The sequence below is a fragment of the Mus caroli genome, unplaced genomic scaffold (assembly GCF_978045245.1).
Source record: "Mus caroli unplaced genomic scaffold, Mus_caroli_1 scaffold_15, whole genome shotgun sequence".
Lineage (NCBI taxonomy): Eukaryota > Metazoa > Chordata > Mammalia > Rodentia > Muridae > Mus > Mus caroli.
This window is the reverse complement of record NW_028227270.1, coordinates 7,919,460-7,926,965: the sequence shown is the minus strand read 5'-3', so window position 1 is coordinate 7,926,965 and position 7,506 is coordinate 7,919,460. Positions and strand designations below refer to the sequence as shown.

Below are 7,506 nucleotides of genomic sequence, written 5' to 3'. Positions count from 1 at the left end.
CACAAGGCATTTTGTGCCTTGGTGGCCACCTATGTCAAGGCCAGGATTGCTCTCCAACGGGAGCCTTCCAAAATTATCAGGGAAAGATGTTTTCCATCCTCAATCCAGCTTGGGAGAGATTTTGTTACTGACACATGATCCCCCCCCCCACCCCCAGTAATGAGGTGTTCTGTGTGCTAACAATAGAGCTTAAAAAAGAAAAAAAAGTAAAACAAAATTCTGCATTTTTATAAAACTTGATAAAATAGTATTTCAAACTGTAAAGTTACCAGAAGTACACAGTTACCAAAAATGCACACACATCACTTGGCATCTCCAGCACCTTCAGTTTTCTGAGCCTGGTCTGTTTTGGCATCTCCATTTTCTGCAGGATTATTTGGATCCTTACTGGCGTTGACTTTCCCCTTCCTCCCCTTGGGTACCTTCTCTCCCTTCTTCACGGGGGCCTTTTTAGGTCTGGGCTCTGGCTTTGGAGGAGCAGGTGTAGGAGACAACCTTGCAGATCTTCTCCGTGACTCCTCCTTCACCTTGACTTTGTCTCCTTTAGCATCCCCCTTCAGCCTTTCGTTTGGGTGTGGTGGTAGCAGAGGACCTCGGCGCTGAACACAGGTATACAGCAGGGCGCGGGTTTGGTTCGTCTGGGAGTTGTCCTTGTTGCTTCTTCACACTGCTCTGCAAAAATATTTCTTAAATGATAGCCTCAGAAGGAAGACAGTAGGCCGGAAGCAGATGACCCTACCAAAGAGGGCTGCTCCCTCATTCTTATTGATGGTCACACACGTCTCACCATCCTCTTCAGGCAGATTGTGCGGCCAACCAGTCCATGTCAAGGTGATCAGAAGTATGTTGATCCTAGCATTATTTCTGTACTTGGAATCCAGAAACCCTCAAACTGTTAGGTACAGCACTCCCCCTCCTCCTCCTCTTCCTCCTCCTCCTCCTCCTCCTCCTCCTTTTTCTTCTTTTTCCTCTTCCCCCTCCTCTTCATCCTCCTCCTCCTCTTCCTCCCCCTCCTCTTCATCATCCTGCTGTTCCTCTTCTTCTTCACTCTGAGACTAAAACCTAGGTAAGCACTCTACCGTGGAGCTAAATCCTCATCCCCACAGCAATTCATCTTTGAAACTGAAAATAAATTTTGTACTAAGGTTGTTGTAATGGGCACTAGGGCTTTTGGGCAATATCTTCAATTCTCCTTGAAGATGCTAATAAGAACTCTCCACTTTGTTCCTGGTATGCTAGAGGCATGCAATTTGCTCAGACTAATTACATGTAAGTTGAAGCTACACGTCTTCCAGGTAGATGTCTTCAAGAACTAGTCACTGTCAAAGTCAACCAAATATAGACAAGTTTTCAGAAAAATAATTTTTATTTGAGAACAAACAAGAATCAGACTGGAGTCCAAGATAGATCGATGTGCCCTCTGGGATGTCTGGAGGACAAAGCAAAGGTAGGAAGTTTCATTAAGACAGAGAAATGTATGATAATTTTGAAAGAAAAATCACTTTTGGTGGAGATGGAAAACTCTGGATAACAAGTGGTAGCCATTGTAATATAAAGTTACTCTTAAGACAGACAATTCTGCCACTAAATTTTCTGTTTGGTTGGTTGGTTAGTTGGTTCATTGCTTTTTCGAGACAGGGCTTCTTTGTGTAGTCCTAGCTGTCCTAGAACTTACTCTGTAAATCAGAGTGACCTCAAACGCTTAGAGATTCACTTGCTTCCACGTCCTGAGTGTTGGGATCAAAGGTATGCACCACTACTGCCTGGTTCTGTCATCAGTTTTTATGTATAGCTAATCCAAGCTAATCCTAAGGGCAGAGCTGGCTACTGCTTTACAGCGGTTCAGAGACTTTTTGGAGCAACATTCACACCTTAAATATCCCGCCCTTTGTCTATGGGTTTTCTGGCTCTACTTTGGTCGGATGTGACAGGTACGATTCTGTTTTTACATTAATTTTCATCCCAGCGATGCCACCATGGTCCTTTCCCCATGTCACTGTGATCGGCCATGTTCAAGTGGGTGAAGTCCACCTGCCAAATTTCCTGTGTGCACATGAGGTTCAGAGTCTGCTGCCAGGCTGCTGAGGAGTGATGGACAGACAGACAGGCTGGGAGAGTAATGAACTGTTGATTTAAGTCTGTACTACTGTATAATCGAGCCTATGTTCCCTAGAATATCAAAGCAGCAGTTACTACAGATAATAGATAGTCCAACCAATTTATTTCTTTTTAGGGAAACTTTTTTAATGACCTGTTTTTTTATGTTTATTTTATATACACTGGTGTTTTGCCTGCATTCATGTTTGTGTCAAAGTGTCAAATCACTTGGAACTGGATTACAGACTGTTGTCAGCTGCCATGTGGGTACCGGGAATTGAACCAGTGTCCTCTGGTAGAGCAGCCAGTGCTCTTCACTGCTAAGCCATACAGAAACTTTCTAAATATAAGAATTGAATATTTTCCTTTTTCCTAAGGATCCTAAAAAGCCTGTCAACCATTGTTGAAATGTACCTGACCAACCAAATGTGTTACACAAATAAATGTTTGTGGCACTGGCTAGATTTGGGTAATGTCACTAATAGTTAAAAATCACATGAAATTTATTTAAAAATTTATATATCCTAAATTTTATCTTCACTGCAAAATAGTTCTATTTTTGAAATGACCCCTGAAATCCTGGAATTCGTATTAGATCTACCTGAATATAAGAGTAACTACTCCCATTTTAATATGTAAATGTGAAAATATGTGGCTCAGGATTCATGTAAAAAGATTTAACCTGAGATGACCTAAATAGCACTAGTAAGATCACTGATGGTTTATGAGACTTCACCTGAACCAGTGCTACTCACGTGAAATACCAGGTTTGTTTGCTTGGGTTCCGCTTAGAATTATGTTTCTTCAGAGCTGTTTCCAATATTTAGTCAAGAACATGTTTGAAAATTGACTTTGTTCTATCAGAGTAGCTTTATTTGGGGTAAATATTAAGGAGACAAGTATCTGACCTTAAAGGGCTGTTTTAATTGTTGTGTGGTTTGGAGAGATTATTTGTAGCTTGAAACGCACATCATCAAGTTTCCAAATGTATTCAGGTCCACTGTTGTCAAAGATCCCAAAACGTACTTTAAAATGCAACTTAAATTGCATGTAGCAAATGCTGCCTTCTGTTCATCTAGCATCCAGTGCAGAAAACCAACACAGCACGGTTTAAAATAAATACAGATAGGCATGGAGAGTGCACATCAAATGCCTTTTGCTCCTCTGAGGTTTTCCTGTTTTAAAGAGCAATGGTTAGGTCAGGCATCTCAGCTTTTGTGCTAGACAAGATGTAACTAGCCTTGTATTTCTGGGCACTTTCGTGGAAGGAACAGAGCCAGTTGACAAAACTGTCTCTTGAAGCTGGGCTGACTCAGAACATCTCCATATGGATGTCCCAAGACAACTTATTCTCATGTGTCCCAAAATGAACTTGCTCCCCCCCACCCCACAATTCCAAGCTGTGCTCCACAATCCCATTCATCTCTCACAGGCAACTCTCCTCTGATTCCATGGTTCACCACTTGCCTCTGGTCTCCCCTGGGGGTCCCACAGTCCCAGGCTTTACCTCCTTACTGGTCCTCCTGCCTCCAGTAGCACCATGCACCCAGCTGTTTCCACCAAATTAAGCTCTATAGAGCCCATGTGAGGAATTCCTGCCCCCATCTCAGTAAGTTCTCTGGAGCCCAAGATCCTATTGCTGCTCTTCACTGCCACAAAGCTCCTCTGCCCTAGTCTCCTGCTCTGTGTCCCTCCAGAACACCAGCTACCAGTCCAATTTTAATGATGTGGAGCCTTAGAGAAAAGAGGGGAAGCCTAGGTATCCATTTCTCTGCTTCCTTCCCACACCAGTCAAGAGATCTGCTTCTCCAACCGGTGGTATCGCCCTATCCCGAAGCCTTCTGAGTGCCCCTAATTTCAAAGCCTCCTATGCTGTGTTTCACTTTTCAATACAGGAGGATGAATTCAGAGCCTTGCACAACTAGGAGAGTGCTCACTCTTGAGCTATACTCCTGGTCCTCTTTTTCACTTTTCATGTTGAGACAGGCCATCATGGAGTTGCCTGTACTGGCCTCAAACTCACTCTGTGACCCCGTGGTCCTTGAACTTATGATCTCCTGCTTCAGCCTCCAAAGCAGTTAGGATTAGAGACTCACAGCATCAAAGCAGCTTCTAGAATATACTTTACATCCCTCCTTTTGACTTTCCTTTTTTCTTCTTTTCAGACTGAAAGTATCTTCTTTCTTTCTGCAGAAATCGTTCTTGTTTAATTCCAGGTTGTCCCTACCCTGGCTTTACTCAGCAGGAAGCTAGCAGAAATGGAGTATGTAAGGGGCCAAGAACCTTGGCTCTGCTTAGAGAGAAGAACCACACAGACCAGGAAGACCAGTTAGGGCCTTCACATGAGTAAGGAATGACATCTCCAAACAAGCCACTGAAATGACATTATCTGCTTCAACTGCTAGTATTATCTCCACTAACTTTATAAAACAAACATTCTTTAAAAACAAACATAAAAGCCCTGTTTCTGAGTGAGGGTCTCAAGTGGGTCAATAAGGCAAGTTGTGATGTCAAGGCTCCTGAAGGAATTTAGCAAGAATGTGCTTTCTATTGGGGTCATTGACCCATGGTAGAGATGAAAAGCTGGTGGCCCTGGCATTTCTGGACTTGTCCAGGCCATTGGTCAAAACGTTCACAATATCCCTCATTTGTCAAAGAAGAAAAATTAGGAGATAGAAATAAGATGAAGTGAAGTATTTACAGATGGGCTGAATGTACTCACAAAGGATCCCCATGCTCTGGGGCTGCCATCAGTTAATTCCAGGGACAAGCAAAGCAGCTGACACACGTGGAACATCTTTTGCATGTGGTTGTTGTTGCCACTAGCAAGACAGAAACCGAGGACAAGTAAAGTCTCCTCCTAGAAACCAGAGTTGAGAAATGAATGTAAGAATCTAGAAACAGAACATCCCACAGCCATGATGGCATTGTGCCTCTATCTCCCTCCTGCCCTGCCCTGTCCTCCCCCTGGGCACAGGCTGAAGTTGGTCCTTTCAAGAAGTGATCTTCTAGTCAAAAGAGACTGGTCTTGTCTCCTGTTCCCTGTGAAGGAGTTTGAACTAACAACAACAACAACAAATGTTGCCAGTCAGCTGTCATGTTTAATTCTTATCGCTGTTGATAAATGTCACAGTTTAGATTAATTCAATACACATGCACACACACACATACCTCATAGAAGAGCTGTAAAATAATTACAATGGGAGGCAAGCCAAGCAAGATGGAATTAGGTGGGAGTGGGAACAGAGGTATTTAAAAAAAAAAACACATACACACACACCACACCACACCACACCAGAAAAGAGATCCACATTTTTAGGGGACTTGAGATCTTAGGAGCATGGAGGCAGAGGTGGTGTCGACATACCCACATCCAAATTTAATAATTGCTGGGGGCAACTAGAATTCAGACAGAATGAGTCCACTGTGAGAAAGAAGAATAGTAGCTTTCAAGTCTTTGTCTACATGGGTCAATATGGAGACATTCTGGTTGAATGAGTGCCTTCACACACCTCTGGGAAAGCCTGACACTATTTGGACAGAGCTTGAAAACTGCTATGATAAATGAGTCCCAGTGAGTATTGTTCAGTAGAGGGCAGCTTCTACAAATCTGATGCCGTACAGTGTTCTCGGGTTTCTCCTGGTGCAATCTCTAGCCAATCTCAAAGATATCTGGCTCTGCCAGTCTTCCCTCCATTTTCATGGACAGTCCTCCTCATCTTATCATTACCCATAATCCCTCACTTGTCTCCCTACTGCTGTCACTTCCAGTATGTGCTGAACACAGAAAGCAGACTAGCTGTTCTCCTAACGCACTTTGCTAACACTCCCTTGCTTAAGAGTCCACAGAAGTGCCCGATTACCACTGCTTTATTCATGCTTCCCCTTGCCACACCCATCCTTCTACAATCTCTGTTGCAACACACATGACCTCTCTCACCTTCCGGCTTACACAGATTGTCCATTGTCTTGACCACTCTGAATATACTGCCCTCCCAACTCTTGTCAGCTGATGACTCCTACTGCTTCTCCATATACATCACTTCCTTGAACAGTAGCTGGATCCACACCTCCATCTTGCCAAGCTTATTTCACTCCATGGCTTCTCTATCAAAGGAAATATAGTGATCATCATTTTAAGGGCTTTCTTATTATCTCAGTCTCTTCCTAATATAAACAAGGGTGGTTTATCCACAGAACTTACCCTTATATTCCCAAATCATGTATTGTTACAGTATAATTTATTTAATGGGTGAATGAACTCAACACAAATATTTACTGAATGAATGAATGAATACATGGATTCATTCATTGATAGAATAATGGACAAGTAGTGTAGTGTAAGAGTATATGTTTCTTTGTGGCATCCCTTTAGGAGCTCTTTCCCATGAATGGGGGCCACAAGTAAATGTTTCTCTCATCTCTCCCTAAATGGGATACCCAAGTCAGGAATCATGAACTTTTTGGATATGAGGTACTATCTGTATGAAGGGAGGTGTTGCAATTCTATATTGAAGAAAGGATTTAGGTAACAATTTCCCACATAGCTGTTAGTGGTAGGGAACAAAACCCTGAGAGCAGGAAAATGGCTATCTCCCTCTTGTAGTCAACAGTGTGGATGTGTAGGTGGTGGCAAACCTTAGCTTTTTCTTGCTATTTTAAATCCACTATTCTGTTGAGCAAGGACTTGCCAAGAGTCTCAGAAATAGCACAGTCATGCCTGAAACCTAGTTCTTGCTGCTACCGACCATAGTTCCTTGCTGTTCTCAGAAAGCCCGTTGTTAACTCAACACAATGCAGGCAGAGCTTCCTTTCCAGCTCACGTGGTGGCCTTTGATGGAGGTGCTGAGAAAGCAAGAGGCCAAAGCCAGAGCACTTCCCCCTAACTTAAATTTCCAGCTCAGCAAAGCCCCGTGTGCAGTGGGTGGGGTGTGAGTGAGGCGAGGGTCAGAATAGGCAAATCCAGGGCAAACAAGAAATTCATCCCTGTGCCTGGCAAGTCCTTTTTCTCCTGGGACTTCAGAGAACAGCTTCACTTGATTTATTTATTCTTTTCAATCTTTTGGGACTCTCAAGGGAGAACAGTGCCTTAGATGGCTGCAAGAATACAAGTACTCAACAAAAGCAGGATGAGCATCTGAGGTCCAGCCTCCACCACAGTCTGATTGTAAAGAATAGAAGGTCTTCATCTGTCCAAACTACTTGTACTTCCTCATCCCTGTGATCTCACTATGGACGTGGAAATGTGGAAGGATGGCTGTGATTGCAAGGCCAGAAAGGGAACAGGTCGCCAGAGCAAGCCTGGTCTCAAGCTCCACTTCACCCAAATAGTGAAATAGCAGAACCACATGATAAGCAAGAACCAAAAAAATAAAATAAAATAAAATAAAAAATCTCATTTGCATAGTG

At 43.2% G+C, this 7,506-nt stretch overlaps 1 pseudogene; it reads right to left on the bottom strand.

The window, feature by feature from the left end:
* Positions 1 to 302: 302 nt before the first annotated feature.
* On the bottom strand, positions 303 to 4,088 carry LOC110307748 (non-histone chromosomal protein HMG-17 pseudogene; annotated as a pseudogene).
* Positions 4,089 to 7,506: the final 3,418 nt, after the last annotated feature.